The sequence below is a fragment of the Octopus sinensis genome, linkage group LG12 (genome assembly GCF_006345805.1).
Source record: "Octopus sinensis linkage group LG12, ASM634580v1, whole genome shotgun sequence".
Lineage (NCBI taxonomy): Eukaryota > Metazoa > Mollusca > Cephalopoda > Octopoda > Octopodidae > Octopus > Octopus sinensis.
The window spans coordinates 77690137-77711398 of record NC_043008.1 but is presented as its reverse complement, the minus strand read 5'-3'; the positions used below and the strand labels follow the sequence as shown (position 1 = coordinate 77711398).

At 35.7% G+C, this 21262-nt stretch overlaps 1 protein-coding gene and 1 long non-coding RNA gene across 4 annotated transcripts in view; both read left to right on the top strand.

Annotated features, from left to right (window-relative positions):
* Positions 1-2746, top strand: part of LOC118765674 — a 24472-nt gene extending 21726 nt beyond the window's left edge. The window contains exon 3 of the long non-coding RNA XR_005001543.1: positions 2682-2746. This is a non-coding gene — a long non-coding RNA (uncharacterized LOC118765674). The remainder of the gene's footprint in view (positions 1-2681) is intronic.
* LOC115217863 (ADAMTS-like protein 4) overlaps positions 1-21262 on the top strand; it is a 442200-nt gene that overhangs the window by 42210 nt on the left and 378728 nt on the right. The window lies entirely within an intron of this gene.

Here is a 21262-nt window from a genome sequence, read left to right as displayed (position 1 = left end):
GGTGATAGAAAAGTGTAAACAATTATATTACAAAGTGATAGACAGGCGAAAAGTAACTCAGTTCTACTTTAAAGCCAACTTCTGAATTTTATCCTCAAAATATCCTATTACATTCCTCAAACAGTTTTTGTTTTTACATGAATAGTGTCTGGATACCGTAAATTAAGATTAAATTCTCATTCAGTGCTATATTTAAGATATGAAGAATTATATACATTATTTACATTATTTACATTTGACGGATATTTGTCCTCATCTTGTTTGCTCTTAACACAACGATTCGGCTGATATACCCTCCAGCCTTCATCGGGTGTCTTGGGAAATTTCGAACTTGGGTTCTCATTCCTAAAGTATTTTTCGATGTTATTATTATTATTATTATTATTATTATTATTATTATTATTATAATTATTATAATTATTATTATTATTATTATTATTATTATTATTATTATTATTATTATTATTATTATTATAATGATAATAATAATAATAATAATAATAATAATAATAATAATAATAATATAATAATGATAATAATAATAATAATGATGATGATGATGATAATAATTATAATGATGATGATGATGATGAGGATAATGATAATAATAAGAAGAATAAGAATAAGAATAATAAGAATAATAATAACAACAACATCGAAAAATACCTTAGGAATGAGAACCCAGGTTCGAAATTTCCCCAAGACACCTGAAGAAGGCTGGAGGGTATATCAGCCGAAACATGTTAACAAAGAAGATGAGGACAAATATCCGTCAAATGTAAAAAATGTAAATAATGTAAATTCTCATTGCATACTTATCAGTGAAACAATAGGTCTGCAATGAAAATGTTTGCAGAGAGTTCTCAAATATCGAAATAAGTATTTAATATGAATTGCTTAATGAGTAGGAAAGCCAAAACCATAGCCTTTACGGCCCTCACCCCAGACGTGAGAGATCTTGTTAAAGTAAATTTATAGGGATGGAGTTATCGCCACAAGCGAAATTGAGTTATTTTAATAAAAACACTTAAGTCATGTGTCTAGTAACTGAAGAATGGACAATTTGAATCGTTATCCTATGTTAGGACATTTAAGAGAGTTAACTAATATGTCTTTTATTAACTTGGTTAGACGTGTAAAAAACTGCACATGACTAGATGACATATCGAAAAGCCCGTGCACACACATATTGTCTCTCTCTCTCTCTCTCTCTCTCTCTTTATCTATCTAGCTTTCTATCTATCTATATACGAAAACCTAAGATTAATTACCGTCATTATGTCTTGTCTAGCTTAGCATCGTCATCAAGTGAAGCTGTAAGTCATATTTTGAGGCGCTATTGCCTACTTGAGTTGGAGCTACTGTTGGACAAAGTTTATCCATATGTCGGGAGTTCTGGTTTTTCTTAAAAGAATTTGTCCAAGTATTGTTTGAGAGTTATAAGGTATTCTGTTATAATTTCATTCGGGATAATGTGTATATAGCAAGATCATCTGAGATACAAAAAAAAAAAAAAGAGTCGCAGTGTTTTTATGGAATGTGAACTCGAGTTTTGTAGGATGGAGTGAATGGAATAGGATCCAAGCCTTGGGTGGCATCATTTGGAGCATGTTGATGGAAAATTCCCCTTGTTGAACAAATGATGTATCGCTCTCGGTGGATTAGACAGAATAAAGTGTTCTTTTAACAAATCCCATTAATCAAGGCCCTTCACGTTATTTATTTATGCGTGTATTTTAGTAAATGACCTTTGGATTGCTTCAGTAGTCATAATGGATTGTATTATATAAGGAAACCAGAATGGACAACATCATTCAAAGTGAAATCAATCAAAAGTATAGGATAGAAGGATGATGGCATCATGATACGTAGACTGGAAATTTCTAAGAACTTGTTTTGTAAGCCACATCGTCTATATTGTTGATGTGTGCACTCCAGCTTAGGTTGCTGTTCACAATTATACCTGAGTCACTGATATTTGACGACTAGTGGGACCCGTGGATATTCGACAAAACAAAAAAGATTAATAGAAGCTATTTAAGAAAGGAAGTACGATTCGCATTTTAATTTTTATTTTGCTAAGTTATTTTACTTCCAGTCACAATAATATATTATATTATTAATTTTCCCTCCAGCTAAGCCCTTTATATTTCTCTCTTTCTCTCTATCTTTTCAACAAACTTTTTAACCATGTAATTCCCCGCTTCTTGTCTTTAAAATTCTCCTCTTTCTCCTCACCTCTCACTTCGACTAACCACATTAGTAACAGCATAATGCATCGGCTGGCTATCTGCTCTTTCACTCACTCTCACGTTCCTTCTTCCCCTCTCTCTCACTCACTGCCCCTTCTCCTCCTCCTCCTCTCTAACAAACTATAACATTATTCTTCTACAAACAAGTACAATAATAATACTACGGATCTAGTTCAATAACAAAAATATTTTTCACTATCAGCACACCATCACCACCACTACCACCATCATCATTACTATAGCTTTCAGTAAACAAAGCTCATTTCATTTCGTTTCAGTTCAGTTGTTTGTTTATATCTAATCTTCCTTGCTGTCATTGTATTTCTACTCTGACAATACAAATGCTATCTACCCCTCTCTCTCTCTCGTAATGTAACTGCTTCCACTGACCATCTCCCTCTATCTACTTTTCTTTTACCTCACCATCAGAACATCACTCTCTACTAAATATTGTATCCTAAACATATCTCTTCCTTTTTACCGTTCCCTCCCCAGGCTACCGTACGCCATTAACACTTCTCTTTCCTTCTTTCTCTTACTGTCTTTTTCTATCGCTCTTCACATCTCCCTTCAACTAACCAGGTAATACATTTAGCCTTTGCGTATTATACTTTTCTCTTTGTTCTTCTCCACTCACATTCCTCCCCTCTTTCTCACTTTTATTCCACCTCGCACTCACTTCATTTTCATCTTCTAACCAGCTAAAGTAACAAACGAACAAGCAGATTATATAGATACTAGAGGCTCTCCCGAAGGAGCGAGCAGAACTAGTTAATTACATCCTCTTCTCTAAATCATCGATGTGGATGAGCTTAAATTTCCCCTCGTTTGGTATATATATATATATATATATATGTGTGTGTGTGTGTGTGTGTATGTGTGTGTGTATGTATGTGTGTGTGTGCGTGTGTGTGTGTCTGTTAGTCTTATGGCGTCTTGTGTTGAGGAGCATGTGACTGAAAACTTCATCTAATGTGATTGATCTGCTACAATTCTTACTGTTCCTGTCCGACAGATCCTTGTGCATTTGAGGAGCTCCGGAAGTATCCGGCACCAAGTTTCTTACACCGGTCCTTTCCTCGCTTTCCTTTATTCACTGTCCATGTCATTGCCGTCTTTGTATGCCAAATAGCTGCCAGATTCAAAGTGTCACCTATCAGGTGAAACTAAGGCAGTATCATGATGTTTTGTAGAAGAATTTTGTAGAAAATACTTCACAGGATTTTCTCTTTGGTAATACTTTCTCTTCATGTGATTTTGAAGGTCGTCCGTAGACATCGTCAGTGGAACTGTTCAGCTTCTTGATCCCCTTCAATGATATTTTCCGTGTTTTACTCGCATACTGAACTGTTGGTTGAACTATTGCACTATATCGCCGAATGTTCTTGACACTAGCCGTTGCTTAGATTTGGCGCATATGCTGTCAAATTCTGCTATTTACATCGATTTTATGCTTCATTTACCACTGATCGAATTGCCTGCTCTGGTGGAGAAATTATCCATTTCTTTCACAGTTTGCTGTTTGATGAATATGGAAGATTAAGCGTGGAAGTAATCTGCATCCCGTTGACCTTTTTCACAGCTAATTCGGTCTTTCATGTGCGTTTTCATTCAGCTCATCTCATGCTTCTACCACCAGTGTGATGTCATCAGCAAAGGCCTGGTCACAAAGCTTTTATATTTGCCTTCACACAGTCCTGCAGTGAGCCCATTTATTACAAACTTAATTAAGAGCAGGAAGAAAAGGAGCTATACGACGCAGTTCTGACAGACGCTAGTAATGATCAGCATTGTTAGTAACTGTTCTTAAACAGCATCATATAGATATCACACACATACATACACACACAGATATTCCTCACCATACCTGTTTTCGCCCTCCATAATATTTTTCTCCTTCCACTCTACTTCAACTTCTGTAATTGTTCTCTCTTCTACCTATAATACATTAGCGACAGAAGTAACAGCAATAATTTGGATTCACATAGTATAGTAGTAGTGATAGAAAATTTCATGTAGTTCCTTGACAAATATTTACTTTAAATCTTCTAGATTTTGAATGGTATTCCTCATTGTACTTCTAGTATGAAAGTGACTATTGATTCCAGCTATATAAAGTTGAAATTAAATTATAAAAAAATGCTCTGCCATCTTGTCAGTTCAGCTTGTGCAGCAAACTGGCTCTTGTATCACTTTCCTTAATTACAAATTGATCGTAAGTTATTTTAATCATTTTTTTTTTTTTAGCAAATTTGATTTTATGACTATATGATATACAAATCCTTTTTATTATAGTCACAAGGACTGAAACATTGGGGAAAAGAACTAGTCGATTACATCAACCCCAATGCTCAAATGATACTTACTTGATCGACCCCGAAAGGATGAAAAGCAAAGTCGTCTTCGACCGAATTAGAAATCTGAATGTAAAGACGGACGAAATGCCGCTAAACATTTCATCGGGTGTGCTAACAAATCCGCCGGCTTTATATAATATATAAATGAATTATGTTATAGCAATTCTTGATAAAGATTGCAACATTTTAGTTTGATGTCAAAACATGATAACAGTCAGATAACAATTAGATATCGTTTGGCTGGAGTTTATCAGTTATCTAAGACCTAGAGTTGCCATGGACACCGGGTATTTACCAAGGTTTTCTTTATCGTTCCTCAGACCGGAATAAAAATGAAAACACGACTCTAATTACAGAACACGTCACTGTTTACGATGATAATTCTGAAAAATAGGTCGACTTTCAGTAAATTTTTTATTAGATGTTAATTCTCTCTACAGTGTTGTGAGGCATTCCATTTTACACCCATTTATTACAAAACTGAAGAGCTAATTTGTCTTAGAATAACTAAGTATGTCCGGTAAAAATTTAACTAGGTATCTCAGTAGGAAAGTGTATATAAAATGCATAAACAAATTTGTATACAGGTATAGAATTATAAGTTTACAAGCAAGATTTTAGCATAAATGTTATAAACAGTTTACGCGAACATGGATCAGAAAGAGAACAAGTCTTGAGATGTTGAAGCGATTAGATCACAGGGTGTTATCCTCCCCAAGTTACATTATGATAAATGTTTTACTGATAGAAACCAACTTAAATCATATTGGTTTCTCTATTAATCTGTATTTCACCCCATACGGATAAGCATTTAACAGTAAAATAAAAGATCATCGCCTTAAACCTTATTTTACGATTCAACTTAGATTTAGTAACGATAAAGTCAGAGATCATTAGATGGAGATTAAGTCAGCGATCACATGGTGAGCTGAAGTGGCCGATTAGAATTAGTGAAGAAATATAAGCACACATTACGAGAGTAAAGTAACAAGCTAAATACTTCACATTAATCAAATCTTCATGCTTCTGTATCTGTACAGACTAGATGAAAGACTTAAGAAACAGTAGTATTATGATGATAGGAACTCGATGAAATATATTAGTTCGAACATATCTTTCGTTTTACTCTATAAACAACTATTCTCCTTAGGTTTAAAGAACAAGTCATTATCAAAACACCAGAAAAATTAGTAATAATAAGAAACTGGACACATAATTATTTCTCCCTTTCTCTTTCTTTCTCTCTCTCCCTCTCTCTCTCTCTCTCTCTCTCACACACACACACACACACACACACATACAAGTATACAAGCGCACACACACGCACATACATTCTTCCTAGATACCTTCTCCAGAGTTGAATTACTGAACTATAATACTACATTAAAATCAGCAATCAGCATTCCTCTTCCTCTTGCCCCTCCTCCATCTCCTCCATCACCTCCTCCTCCTCTGTAGTAGTTGCAGTAGCAATGGTAGTGGTGGTGGTGGTGGTGACAGGCAGTGTCTGCCAGCGAAAGACAAAAATCACCTATTCACTCGTAAGTTGAGGTGTTGCATACCAGACACAAATCTGCTACTTGAAACTCAACGAAATGCGTGTGTGTGTGTGTGAGTGATTGAATAAATATGTTTATTTGTGCGTGCGTGTGTGTATGTGTGTTGTTGTTGTGTATATTATACATACACTCACACGCACAGATAGACGCGCACTCATAAACTTGAGGAAATTGTTAGTACAATGATTGACATATTTTAAACCAGGTTAAATATATCAATTAAGCTGACAATGTATGAAGGGTTTTTTGGAGAATTCCTAGCAACGGAGGCTAATCATGTTACGAGAAACTATGGAAGGAATGACGCTTCTGATCTTTTAGAAGGCGCCACGCTACAGGACTTGACCCTGCAACATTTTGCCAGTTATGTGAAATCACCATTGTAAATATGAGGAAAGCTGGTGGCTTGTAGTTGCCATCATTGATCTGAAAGTATGGCTAGCATTTCAATAACAGCGATTATCATTAACTGTATCATTACAGAATTACATTTACTACATGAAATGCCAAATAATATACATTAAATTTCAGAGATTCTAAACCACGACATGTTGTAGCAATGATTGAAAATACTCAATGAAAACTCATTTTCTATAAACTAAATAATTTACATTTAAGTACTAATAAAATCTTTTTCACTCATGACGTTCAGTAATTTTGAACGTTTGGAGACGTCTTTAGCTATGTATTTTTAAAAACTGTCTCGGTGACACACAAAAATGTAGCCCGACTTCTGTAACATAGTGTAAATACAGAAATATATTTACAAGTGCTCGAAAGAACTCACCATCGTAGATTTTGAAAACGATTCACTGCTGCATCAATACACAGCTGTGCGCGTCTAATCATGTTTAGGTGCATCCGGTGTAAAATAGTGACATCGATGGCAGTGAACGCATGCGTGATATTGTCCTTCAGTTCCTGTATTACGTGCAAATTTTTTCGTGCAATCTTAAGGTGTCTAAAGAGATAATAATCACACACTGAATGATCAGGAGAACGTGGTGGTTTGCAAATTTTTGCTTACAGTGCTTCAGCTTTACATTTCTGAATACCCGTTTGCATGACCTCATACCTATGTGAGATGGCTGCGCCAATTTATGTGCTAATTCATTTAGATTTCTAGTATTCCTTTGGCAAATGTCCTGAATAACTTCTGACATTTGAACTCTCGAGTCTCTTTGTTTTGAAGTGTTGCGCACTGACACTGAAGTGCTTCATTTCTAAACCAACATTTGTATCGTTCTCTTTGCCGCTAAGTAGATGCTGATGGTGCACAGCAAACTTGGTTTTATATCAGGGTTTTCCTTCTCCTACATGGGTAGCCTTCACAACCCCTAAGGAGGCCCCATATGCCTCATACATCGGAACCAACTTCATAAATTAATTTGAATTCATTAGGAAATATTTTCTTCTTTTCAAAGAGTGGAATTTTATATATATATTCCTCTGAGATATTCCATGTTTATAGATAGGGCGTGTTATAAGAAACGGCGGTAGTAATAACATCAGTCTTAATTCTATTATTGCAGATTATCTTTAAATGAAAGTATTATCTTTAAATTGAGTCATACTGATTTAAATTAAATGCCAGTAAAAATTTTATTACTTTTCTTTCTATAAATGTATCAAAACTGCTTTAAAATATAAATTAACATATATCATTATTGTAAATTACCATACAGTGAATTAGAATGTTTTTTTCTAATTTAATTAATATTTCTGAAATCCAGTCTTATGCTACGTAGAAAAACATTTAGTTGGGTGCTGCTTTATTTTTTTTAAATAAGAAAAAGAAAAGAGATATTACTAAATCTCTATATAATTTTTCACTAACCTCAATATACACAATGACTTGTATGAACAAGGTATTTCGTTATGCAACCATAACATGCTATAAAGTACATTAAATGTTTTTTATAAGTCAATACCGTGTCCTACTGTGTTAGCAGTGCACTTAAATCACGTGTTAATGTCAGCTCTACAGATTTTCTTTAGAAATTATAGACAGCACTGATTTTGTAACGATTTTGTTGTTATTTAAGCAATGAATTTGTAGATGATTAATGGGTTAGAAGAGTGCTGATGAAGGAGCAAAAACTCCTGAAATATGACATGTATGCCCATTAGCATCTTTTTCATCTTCGATCTCTTTATTTGTTTGCATCTGACGTCTTGGATATGCCTTGGATACAAAATGCCGTAACAAACTCAGTGCTATCTATAATTTCTAAAGAAAATCTGTAGAGATAATCTTAATTATACACAATGACTATTTTCGTGTCTATCATCCAGTGAGTGGCTTCTTACTTATTTGCTTATGTTCCTAGCGCAATATATGTATATTGTTGGTGAGAATTATTTTGTCTGAGATAAGGTGCCATTAAAGAGCCATATCTTTTCTCAGCTTCTCTCGCAACTATTATCCATAATTATTGTGTTAAACGTATTTCTTTAGATTATATTAAAATTTTATCCAACACAAATTTTTGACTTATTCTGACAATAGAAAGATTTTGCACGTTAGATCGTCTTCTTAAAATCGAGCCATGTCAGATGTGTTCAATTAGATAAAAATTTAGTGTCGCTAGTGTTACAATAATACATATGGGAGACAGTACAAAGCTACGTGGCAGTGTGACTAGAAAGTAAAGGCTAATAAATCAAGAGAAAATATTGTTCTATTTTTACACCGAGTTTCATCAAAATATGCCTGCATTGTTTCACCACTGAGCTGTTAGAAACCTTGTTCAGTCTATTAATTATTGCCGTTTAGATAGCATAAAAGGATAAATTTAACCAGTAGAATGAAAAACAAAGAAAATCAACAATTGTGAAAAGCATAATATTGATGGATTTCAACTAAATCGAAAAACTAAAAAGGGGCGCTCCAGAGGTCAACAGGGCAAATAATTTCTTCTTTACCATTGACATTTACAGCTAAATTAAAATTTAGTATTACAGAAACTAAAATATTTATAGTTATTGTTTCATATCGTTGCACCTTTACTTTCTACAGTTAAAATTTCCCCAATAACCTAATTAAGCTAAGTAATTTAATAAAAATAAACTTTAGAACCCTCAAATTTTAAACTTTCAATCAAGTGGCATGAAACTCTAGTTACTTCTTATCGAAATATGTCAAATGCAGTATTAATTATATACAGTAATTAAGTGCTTTGCTTTTAAATTAAGAGTACGTCATTAAGCAGGTAGTGTAGACCTACATCTCATTGATTGCCATTTCATTGTTCTGTAATTTCTTTAAGAAATATGTAAATAGCGGAAAAGGCTTTTCTTTTTTTAATTTTGCTTTTAAAAGACACTGACGACATTTGATCTGACAGCTTTTGCAACGGTTGACCATCATTTGATGACGCAAGGTCGGTTAATAGCTAATAACTGAAAATAAATCTGTTCAACAACTATTATTCAATACATGAGTCATCTTAAAATATTTTAATCGTTAGCTCGTATCCTCTAGACATTTTGCAAATTACGCTTTCAACTCTTAGCTACATAAACAGGTCAAATATATTTTTAAAAGCAAGAGGAGAAAAAGGAACCTCTAAAGTTAATAAAATGACAGTGCACCCTTGCACGAACATCTGATATTCAATAAAGTTTGAAATACTTTAACTTTATTTCGTGTTCGATTTCTGTCTGAGGCGAAATCTTTCCTAAACACAGAAACACGTACAGTTACATAGGAAACATTGCTGCATAGACACTCTAAATATTAGTTAGAGGACTAAATCTGTCGCCCAAATTTCCACCTGGTCCATGTATTCCTCAAACAGAGACCACTTCGTTTGTCAGGTCTATTGTCTAAGGATAGTTACGTGTCATCAACCCTGGGGAGCCTGAATAGGGTCGTTCCTGAACGCTGCTCTTCTTCGTCTGATTTAAACCATTAAAACAAAAACAAAACATAAAATATTTACATTTTATGGCACAGGAGTGGCTGTGTGGTAAGTAGCTTGCTTACCAACCACATGGTTCTGGGTTCAGTCCCACTGCGTGGCACCTTGGGCAAGTGTCTTCTACTATAGCCTCGGGCCGACCAAAGCCTTGTAAGTGGATTTGGTAGACGGAAACTGAAAGAAGCCCATCGTATATGTGTATATATATATGTGTGTGTGTGTCTGTGTTTGTCCCCCCAACATCGCTTGACAACCGATGCTGGTGTGTTTACGTCCCCGTAACTTAGCGGTCCGGCAAAAGTGACCGATAGAATAGGCTTCCAAAGAATAAGTCCTGGGGTTGATTTGCTCGACTAAGGGCGGTGCTCCAGTATGGCTGCAGTCAAATGACTGAAACAAGTAAAAGAGTATATAAGCTGAAACGGGACTTTATACCCTGAGTATTACTGATGTAATAAAGCTGTTCTTTGTGGTTATCATGGTAGGGCAACAACATTCGAGGATTATTGTTAAAACTGGTGGTGGAATTGATACAATACACACATATTACATCTTAGTTCAGCCACCAATTGCACTCTGTGTCTCTTTGGCTCGTGCGCGTTCGTGCGTTTATTCTTTTATTCTTTTACTTGCTTCAGTTATTTGACTGCAGTCATGCTGGAGCACCGCCTTGAAGTGTTTTAGTTCAACAAATCGACCCCAAGCCTAATACTTATTCCATCGATCTCTTTGCCGACATAAACACACCAGCATCGGTTGTCAAGTGATGGCGGGGAAACAACATACACACACACACACACACACACACACACACACACACATATATATATATATATATATATACCCCTGGCTTCTTTCAGTTTCCGTCTACCAAATCCTCTAGCAAGGCTTTGGTCAGCCTGAGGCTATAATAGAAGACACTTGCCCAAGGTGCTACGCAGAGGGACGGAACTCTGGACTATGTGGTTGGGAAGCAAGCTTCTTATCACACACCCACGCCTGCGCCTGTGTATGTCTAAAATACTTGTTTCGTGATCTATAACACATTTTTCATTGACTTTCCTCCACCAGACAATTTGTGGTTTATTTTCCCTAAACAAAAGGCTCTACACTTAGATTCATTTAGATTATCTGAATAAAAGATAAAATGGATATAGCCGGAACTTCCTTTGAGCAAAGGTCTACTGGATCAGGATTGACCTGCGGTTAAACAACACTACGCTAGCATATAGAAACCATTCATTTCTAGCTTTCTTTAACTGGTACTGTGATACACGTTGGAATTGACTGAATAACACTCACTATTTCAACTACATTTTCTATACTACAATGTGCGTGTATGCGTACGTGTATGTGCGAATGTGTGTGTTTGGTGTCAAATGACATTGTCAGAGGAGCAGATTAAGATACAAAGTACTAAAAGGTAGACAGTCTTATAGGTGCAGATGAACGGAAGTCGCAAATTACCATTTCATATCAGTTTCTTTGATTTATTGTTGCGTTTGCTCCACGAAAGTATCAATTTCCGTGACTTGAGATTTCTGATTAACTTATTGGCATTATTTGAATATTTTGGCAGCTTTGACCGAAATATTTCTTTCATTTAATAAAGTTTCAACTTTTTCTAATCAATAATTTTTCTCTTCGTCTCCCCCTTTGTGTGAGTGTATGTGTGTGTATGCGAGAGAGAGAGAGAGAGAGAGAGAGAAAGAGAAAGAGAGATAGAAAGAGAGAGACAGAGTGCGTGTGTGTGTGTGTGTGCAGTCATGCATTCATATTTATTGGCTAACAACATAGTATTCTATACTTGTAGATATCGAAATGAAAATCTAATTAAAATTGCTCCATATTCTTACACAAACTCACACAATTTTACACATAGACATACACGCGCGCACGCACACACACATTAATACACGTAAACACACATTCACAGACAATCGTATACACACGCAAACACTCGTGCGCGCTCATTTTATGGAGACAAATAGACATATTTACGTAAATATAAATGTACAGAGAGTTTACTTTGTTGTCAATAATTTCTTGGATGGTATTCTCAATCATAGTTTTCTACTGGTAACTGGAAAAATGGTAAACATTGGTTGAACGATTAATCTTGCTAATGACTGTAATTGTTTCACTTGATATATTCCCCGGTCGTCCTCAGGTGTCTTATTGTGAAAACACTCCATAATATCAACATTTGAAGAGTTAGTAGACTCATCAAATGTTGATATTATGACACATTAAAGAAGTAACCCAGATATATGGTTTATATCTTTAAATTGCATTCTGGGTAATAATACTGCCTCAGAGTCGACTTCGTTCTTTATCAATACGGAATCGATTCCACAAATAGTGTAATATAGGAACTGATCCCTTCTATCGAACTATTTTCTTACAAACATTGGTCTTTTGCTCACTGAGGTCAACTGTACCTTACGCTCTTTCGAGATCAATAAAAAAACGTAACAGTGAAGTTTTGAGGTCGACGTAATCAATCGCTGGCATTGTGACAAAATTTGAAATAATCGTTTTTAAGCGGCGAACTGCCTGAATCGTTGTGTCGGACAAAATGCTTAACGGCACTTTTTCCAGCTTTTTTCATTTAAATCCAGTCGAGATCAACTTTGTCTTTCAACTCTGTGGGGTCGATGAAATAAAGTTCCAGTTTAATACTGGGATTAATGGTATTAACTAACTATAAAAGCTTCTGACCTCAATCAGAAACCATTTCTGCTTATCGTGTTCCTCCATTTCATGGTGATGTGAATTATGCGAAGAGAATCGTCTCAAAACTGATCGACCAACAATAATAGGGAGTGAAGAAAGTAACAACTTCATGAGCGCAGTGCAGTTTGTGAAGACATTCGTAAACAGAAGATAAAAGGCTAGAATGTAAAGAATACTCTACCAACTTCTAAACTGAACTTAGTTGAACTCCAAGAACTGATATGGCTGGGAGAGGGGACGGTAGAGTTCCGTGTGTATTTATATCGCAACTGTTAGATTTGTCCACAGTATCATATCTACAAAGAGTGGGAGGAGTGGCAAGAAGTGAAACAGCACATATTTGGCAGCAGTGGAATACATTCCTACAGAGTGACTGATGAAGTTGAATTAATCATTTTCCACAACACATCTCCATAAAGCAAAGAAGTTAATTCTAAAACCTTTCTAAGAGATGATTGCAGTAGATGTACTAGCAAGTAATGTGCGTAGCCACTTCAACATGGCTGTTCCGTTCGAACGGACTCTATTGCCATTTTTTTACCCCAAGAGGACATCTTCTCTAGCTGCTTAATGACGCGTATCTGCATCCGATATATTGCGAGCAAGGGAGCGAACTTCTACCACTTTCTAGCGATGGGGGCAGCATACCAGTCTGGTTTCGGGCTATTCCTGGCTTTCTCCAGTACTGGACACCTCGTCTGCTAGAGATGGCAGTAGCTCGTCTCTACTCTTATAAAGCCAACTCAGTTAAGATGATGACACTGAGAAGGCGTTCTTAGACGGAAGCTAGCTTTTCCTATCGGAAAAAGTGAACTCAAAACTGGAGGCCTCCACGTTTCTCATCGAATTGTGTTTCTACTGCTTGCTATGGTACAATATACTACCTAATATACTTTGAAATATTAGGCATTCCGGACAGAATACCAACCAGTCCCAACTTTCAGTGGACTGTCCGACACTCTGTTGACTCAGTCAACTAAGAACTGAAAGGATCACCCAGTATTCTACGTTGTAGCCATGGTGGTGGTGGTGATGTTATACTGAGCAAGCGATTAAATTTATCAAATAAGAACATGGACAGTCTCTCTATAACACGTTCTGAATTCAAATTCTGCCAAGATCGACTTTGCCTTTCATCCTTTCGGGGTCGATAAATTAAGTACCATTTGCGTAGTGGGGTCGGTCTAATTTTGGGCCTTTTGCCTAGAGTAGAAAATAATAATAATATAATAATAATAATAATAATAATAATAATAATAATAATAATAATAACAATAACAACAACAACAACAACAACAATGATGGTTTCAAATTTTGGCACAAGGTCAGAAATTTTGGGGAGGGGGCTAGTCGATTATGTCGACCCCAGTGATCAATTAGTACTTAATAATAATAATAATAATAATAATAATAATAATAATAATAACAATAACAACAACAATAACAACAACAATGATGGTTTCAAATTTTGGCACAAGGTCAGAAATTTTGGGGAGGGGGCTAGTCGATTATGTCGACCCCAGTGATCAATTAGTACTTAATAATAATAATAATAATAATAATAATAATAATAATAATAATAATAATAATAATAACAATAACAACAACAACAACAACAACAATGATGGTTTCAAATTTTGGCACAAGGTCAGAAATTTTGGGGAGGGGGCTAGTCGATTATGTCGACCCCAGTGATCAATTAGTACTTAATAATAATAATAATAATAATAATAATAATAATAATAATAATAATAATAATAATAACAATAACAACAACAACAATGATGGTTTCAAATTTTGGCACAAGGTCAGAAATTTTGGGGAGGGGGCTAGTCGATTATGTCGACCCCAGTGATCAATTAGTACTTAATTTATCAACCCTGAAAGGATGAAACACAAAGCTGAACTCAGTGGCTTCCGAACATAGAATGTAAACCTGGAAAAAACGTTGCTTAGCGATTTTCCGCTACCTGAAAAATAATAATCATTTCTACTAAAGGCACAAGGCATTAAATTTTGGGAGAGGGGTTAGTCGAATACATCGACCCAGTGCGTAGCTAGCACGTATTTCATCGACCCTGAAAGGATGAAAGGCAAAGTCGACCTCGGGAAATTTGAACTCAGATCGTAAAGACGGACGAAATCCCGTTAAGCATTTCAGCCGGCGTGCTAACGATTCTGCCAGCTCACCGCCTTAATAATAATAATAATAATAATAATAAATAATAATAATAATAATAATAATAATGATAATAATAATAATAATAATAATAATAATAATAATAATAATAATAATAATAATAGTAATAATAATAATAATAATAACAACAACAATAATAAAATTAATAATAATAATAATAATAATAATAATATTTAGAAAATTACTATTTTTAAATCTCACAACGAGAGGCATCCAGCAACAGTACTTTGGAGTAAAGATTTTTGTCAACATAACATAGCAGTTCTGGTTGAGGACGAATGTTGCTGTAATTTAGGCCCAGGAGACATCGTCTCCAGCGGGCTATACAACATGATCTGTGTCCCTATATTTTCAAGAAAGGGAATCTAGCACCCCCACTCAGCTTAAAATAATATCTGTGTATCGCGATTTCCTGGTTATTTCCCTTCGCGATACACAAATATTATTTTGAGCTGAGTTGGGGTGCTAGATTCCCTTGTTCGAAAATATAAGGACACAGATCGCGTTGTATAGCCAGCTGGAGACGATGTCTCCTGGGGCTAGATTACAGCAACATTCGTCCTAAACTAGGAATGTCATGTTATGTTGGCAAAAATCATTACTCTAATAATAATAATAATAATAATAATAATAATAATAATAATAATATAATAATAATAATAATAATAAATGCCCTGATGCAGTACCAGGCAGTGGCTCTCATAGCTTCTGATCTTAACTGATTGGAAGTGTTATCATGTATATTGTTTTGTCTTGGTATAAAAGATGGGCTACAGCAAATATTCTGCTCAATACCACAGATTTGCTTGTCAGTTGTTTGACCTTAACCAGTTGAGCATGTCCCTTAGTGGCTGACGATATGTGCATCTCTGATCACGAGCAGAAGTAGTGGGGGAGCATCATAGCCATGTGTTGAGAGGGATTCTTTGGGGTTTGAATAATTCACCTCTGGAAACATGGGTGGTTCTTTCAACATCCTTAAACAACCCTTATTCAGGGACCTTTTGAGCGGGATGGGCTACTCAACCTGAAGAAAATTCTAACTGGGCCCCACCTGCAAGGTCATGTGCTGTTTATCTTGATATGAGATCACCATGTCGCGCACATATGGTTGTGATGCATGTGCCTGGTGTACCTTTATCAGACGGGTAGTCATGATGGGTATATTGGGCTTCGTATATTTTACCCCAGTGTCACTTTGATGGCATGCACTGCTCTTTCACTCAATAATAATAATAATAATAATAATAATAATAATAATAATAATAATAATAACAATAATTTCTTTATTGCTCATAACGGCCCCGCACAAAATAAAGGGACGACACAAAGGACAGTGGGGATTTTCTAACGTATTGTCCACACCGCACTTTGTTCATACACCACACGCAAAACAAACATTTCACTTTGTTAGCAAATGTTTTCGGAGACGTCTATGTATATGACAGTTTAAATTTATCCGTCTTACAAGAACTAACCGCACAGATAACTACTCTCTACTCGCCACAAAACAACATAACACCTACAATTAAACAAGTTGAAATTATTAATCCCCAGGTTAGTCCGTACGATTGTGGTCTTCTTACGCTTACATATGCATTTGAGCTGGTCATTGGAGACTCTGCAGAAAAGTTTCGATTTGGTCAATCAAAACTGTGAGGCCGTTTTCAATTTTGTCTTGAAAACAATAAATTTGTTCCCCCCCCCCCCCAAAAAAGGAAGTATTTCAAATGCCAATTGAACGAAACAACTCATGTTTTTTATCACCCACCCAGAAATGGGTTACTCCAAGAAAGACGGGTAACAGTTATGACCACTCACAGAATTATCAACAGCATTTTTTGGTACCTAACAGATTTCGTGTTCTAAGTGAAGATTTCCTTCAAAACACCCCAAAAGAGAGTTGATGCAAGTAATGCTGAGGAGTACGCTAGATCAAGAAAATCAACCATGTTAGAAAACAAATTAATTTATCAAAGTTAATAAATTTATCAAAGTTCAAATTTTCGCCAGAACTTGGACTTAGTTTCTGCCAAAGCACTAAGAATTTTGACAAACGTAAATTAACACAAGGAATATATCAGTTTGTTGGCAGTCACAAGCTCCAAGAATGTTTTTTTGAAAGAATTAGTAACGGGGTGTCAGAAAACTCCATGTCTGTTGAAAGAAATGATGATGATCGAATCTGGTATAATTGGATTTTAAAGAATCCAAATTGGTATCTGGATAAAGTTCGGGAGGGACGGTCACAAGCACTATCGGAATTTCTCGAACCTCGTCAGAGAGGAACTACGGAAAGCCTTAAAACCTGTGAGAAAAAGAGCTGGAATAACCTTACGGGTTTGCAGCGTAGCGCACTCCCTCGCCTAGCAAACAATGATTCTACTGTTATTGAAATGGCAGGTAAAGGAGGTCCTATTGTAATTATCGACAAGGGCGAGTACATTTCAGCATGTGAAATCTGTAGATCTAAACCTCAATTACAGAGAGGAACTTGATAAAATAATTTTGGAAATGCAGGAAAAAATTTCATAATTAACACGGAATCTAAGCTATTACGTTCAGAAAGAACACCTGCATTTTACGGTCTTCCAAAAATGCATAAAAAATTCGAAAAAAACTCTTCCATTGCACCAAATTTGCAGTGGGTATGAATGTTACACTGTTAAAATTTCGGAATGGCTGGATGACTTTCTGCTCTTCGTAACTAAAAGCTCAAGTACCTACGTTCGGGATACTATTGATTTTGTTTCCAAACTGAACAAGTTTTTTAAACACCGAAGTAGTATTATGGACTGTTTTTTTGGTAACCATGGATGTTTCTTCCTTATACCCCAACATCGATCATGACAAGGTGATGGAAGCATGCATGAAAGCCTTTGAAAAACTGTCAAAGAAAAGTATTCCCTCAAAGTTTCTCTGTAAATTATTAAAATTTGTGTTTATGAAGTAACACAATGAAATTTGGAGAAAAATTTTTCCAACAAATTTGGAATGCGCCATGGGTACCTCTATGTCACTTAGTTTCGCAAATGGCTTCATCACAAAATTTGAAATGCAATTAATGGAGACATTCAAATCTCTGCATGATCATGAATCTATACTCTCGTTACGGTTCATTGACGACGTCTTTTTTATCTGGTTAGGAACACAGGATAGTTCAGTCAAATGTTTACATTTCTGTGACTACTTCGCTTTAAGTCCAAAATAAAATTCACATCGAGCTTTTCAAAAACTAGAGTCAAACTTTTGGACACAAAAGTCAAGTTTATTGGACAGCCGAGTAGTCACAGAATTATTTTGCAAACCCACGTCATGTTATATTTATCTCCACCGCCCCTCTGATCATCCACATCATACAATCAGATCAAATCCGAAGTCCCAGTTTTTGAGGATAAGACGTATTTGCACAGAAATTGGGGATTATTGGAAACATGCAAATACTTCTGTGCCTCATTATGTAAAGTGTGATTATAGTGAATCAATTTTTTAAGGAAATCGCGACTGACATACCTGAAATTAATAGTGATAATCAAACTTTCAAGCCTAAGTTTAGCAGTCAGAAAAGAGTTTATGGCCGAATTGCTTTAGTGATTAACTGACACCTAAGTTTCGCTGGCATTTCAAAAGTGTTGCATGACAATTACCAACATATTTCAGAAAAATATCCTCATTTCCGACAAATATTTCCTTTTCCGCCTATTGTAGACTCTAAACGTAATAGAAACATTAGAGAAATATTGACCAGTGTCGTTAATAAAAAGTCCATTGGAGTTTCTGAACGCTGCACCTCCAAAACCACCCATAAGAGAGGTAACGCCTGTTCACTGTGCAATAACATGAGTCAGACCAATTCCACCATGAATTATAATAGAAATGTTATGATTTACACAGAAGGTGGGATTTGTAAGGATTTCCATTTGGCGTATGCTGCAGAATGCACCAAACACAAAATGATTTATGTTGGTTGCAAAACGATTGCAAAAAAGGATTTAACGAACATAGGTACGACGCCAGGCAAAATAACAGTGGTTCCACGGAACTTGCGGAGCATTTCACGAGTGTAAATTTGAGGAAGTCCTAAAGGCGCACATTCTCAAAAAATACCCTCATTCTACTGTACATTCCGTCCTCAAAACCCATAGGGATAGATATATTTGTAAGCTGTTGACACCTCAGCCAGGAGGGATTAATAAAATGTCAGGTGAATTCCACCATATTTATACTAAACTTTTTGACTGAATAATTATTTCTCCAATTCTTTTCTTTCTTTTTGTTTTTTTCTTTCTTTCCTTCCTTCTGCTACCTTTTGTGAAAGACCAAAGCCAGAAGACATCGTTTTACTTTGAAAGAAACGCAGTTATTCCGGTTTAATTTTGAATGTTTCAGCGTTTCCTATCTTTGAATTTAATTTCCTTTTATATTTTGAACATGTAAAAGATAGACGAAGTCAATCTCTATTTATTACCAACTAGCAGTATAACCCAGCCTTGCCGGGATTAAGTTACGATTATTAAGCTAATTAAGTTCCTTATTTCAAACCAAACTAAGTAATATCGACTCTCAACAAAACACTTTTTTACTCGGCGCAAAATAAAAACAAAACTCTTTCGCACCTAAAGTAATGTCTGTGAGACAGAGAGGCGGGGGAGAAAGATGAAGGATTTAAAATAAATAAATGATTTAAAATAAATGTATTGTAATTGTTGTGTGAGAAAGTATATATACTATGATTATAAAATATAGTGTCTTTCAAAAACATCCTGAATTTGAACGCTATATCTCGTGTTTAAGAAAAAACAAAACATTTTACATTTTATTTTTCATGAACGTCGTCACTTACTCTCTCTCTCTCTCCCTCTCTCTATCTCTCACTTTGTCTTTCCCCTTTTTTTGTTTAGACGCCGTGAAACTCTCTTCCACTTTTCTTTATCTTATTTTTTTTTGTTAGTCGCCGTCAAAAAGCTATGGCTGAAAATAGATTTTTATAAACATCGTCACTTTCTCTCTCCCTCTCTCACTTTGTCTTTCCCGTGAAACTCTCTGCCCCTCTTCCACTTTTCTTTCTTTTTTGTTAGACGCCGTCAAAAAGCTATGGCTGATATTTTTATGGCTAAAAGCTATGGCTGAAAATAGAATTTTACCGCTATCTGCAGGTGCCTCGGGAAAAAAATAAGTTGACAAAGCCCGGATAGGATGTTGACGAATGTCCTCCTAAAATTTGAGCGACATGCTTGCTAATTTGTGGATGTGCATAAACTACAATCACGTACACACACACACACATCTTGCCTTATATATATATACAGATAACATTCGCGCTCTCCTTTCGTTAACTTCTTGAAGAGTAACTTCAGTCTTGAAATAGTAATAGTATTAGTAGTAGTAGTAGTAGTAGTAGTAGTAGTAGTAGTAGTAGTAGTAGTAGTAGTAAAATTTCAAGTTTTGGTACATCACCTGCATTTGTGGAGGGAGAGGTTAAGTTGGCGTGCAAATGATTCTGCTAATAATAATAATAATAATAATAACAATAATAATAATCCTTTCTACTATAGACACAGGGCCTGGAATTTGTTGTGAAGTGGGTAGTGAGTTACATCGACCCCAGTGTTTCATCCAAAAGGATGAAAGGCAAAGTCGACCTCGGCGGAATTTGAATTCAGAACGTAAGGACTGTCGAAATATCGCTAAGCATTTCGCCCAGCGAACTAACGATTCTGCCAGCTAGTCGCTTTTAATAACAATAATAAATGTTTCAAATTTTGCCACAAGGGCAGCAATTTTTTGCGAGGGATGAGTCGATCACATCGACCCCAGTGTTATTTTATCATTCACTAAAGGTTGAAAGATAAAGTCGACCGCAGTGGAATTTAAACTCAGAACGTAGCGACAGACGAAATACCGCTAAGCATTTTGTCCAGGGCGCCAACGATTCTGCAAGCTCGCTGCCTTATTGATAATAATAATCCTTTCTATTATAGGTACAGGGCCAGAAATTTTTGGGGAGGTGACTAGTCGATTATATCGACTCCAGAATTTCATTGTACCTAATTTATCGACCCCGAAAGGCTGAAAGGCTAAGTCGACTTTGGCGGAATTTGAACTCAGATCCTAGTGAAAGACAAAATACCTATTTCTTTACTAACTACAAGGGGCTAAACACAGAGAGGACAAATAAGGACAGACAAACGGATTAAGTCGATTACATCGACCCCAGTGCGTAACTGGTACTTAA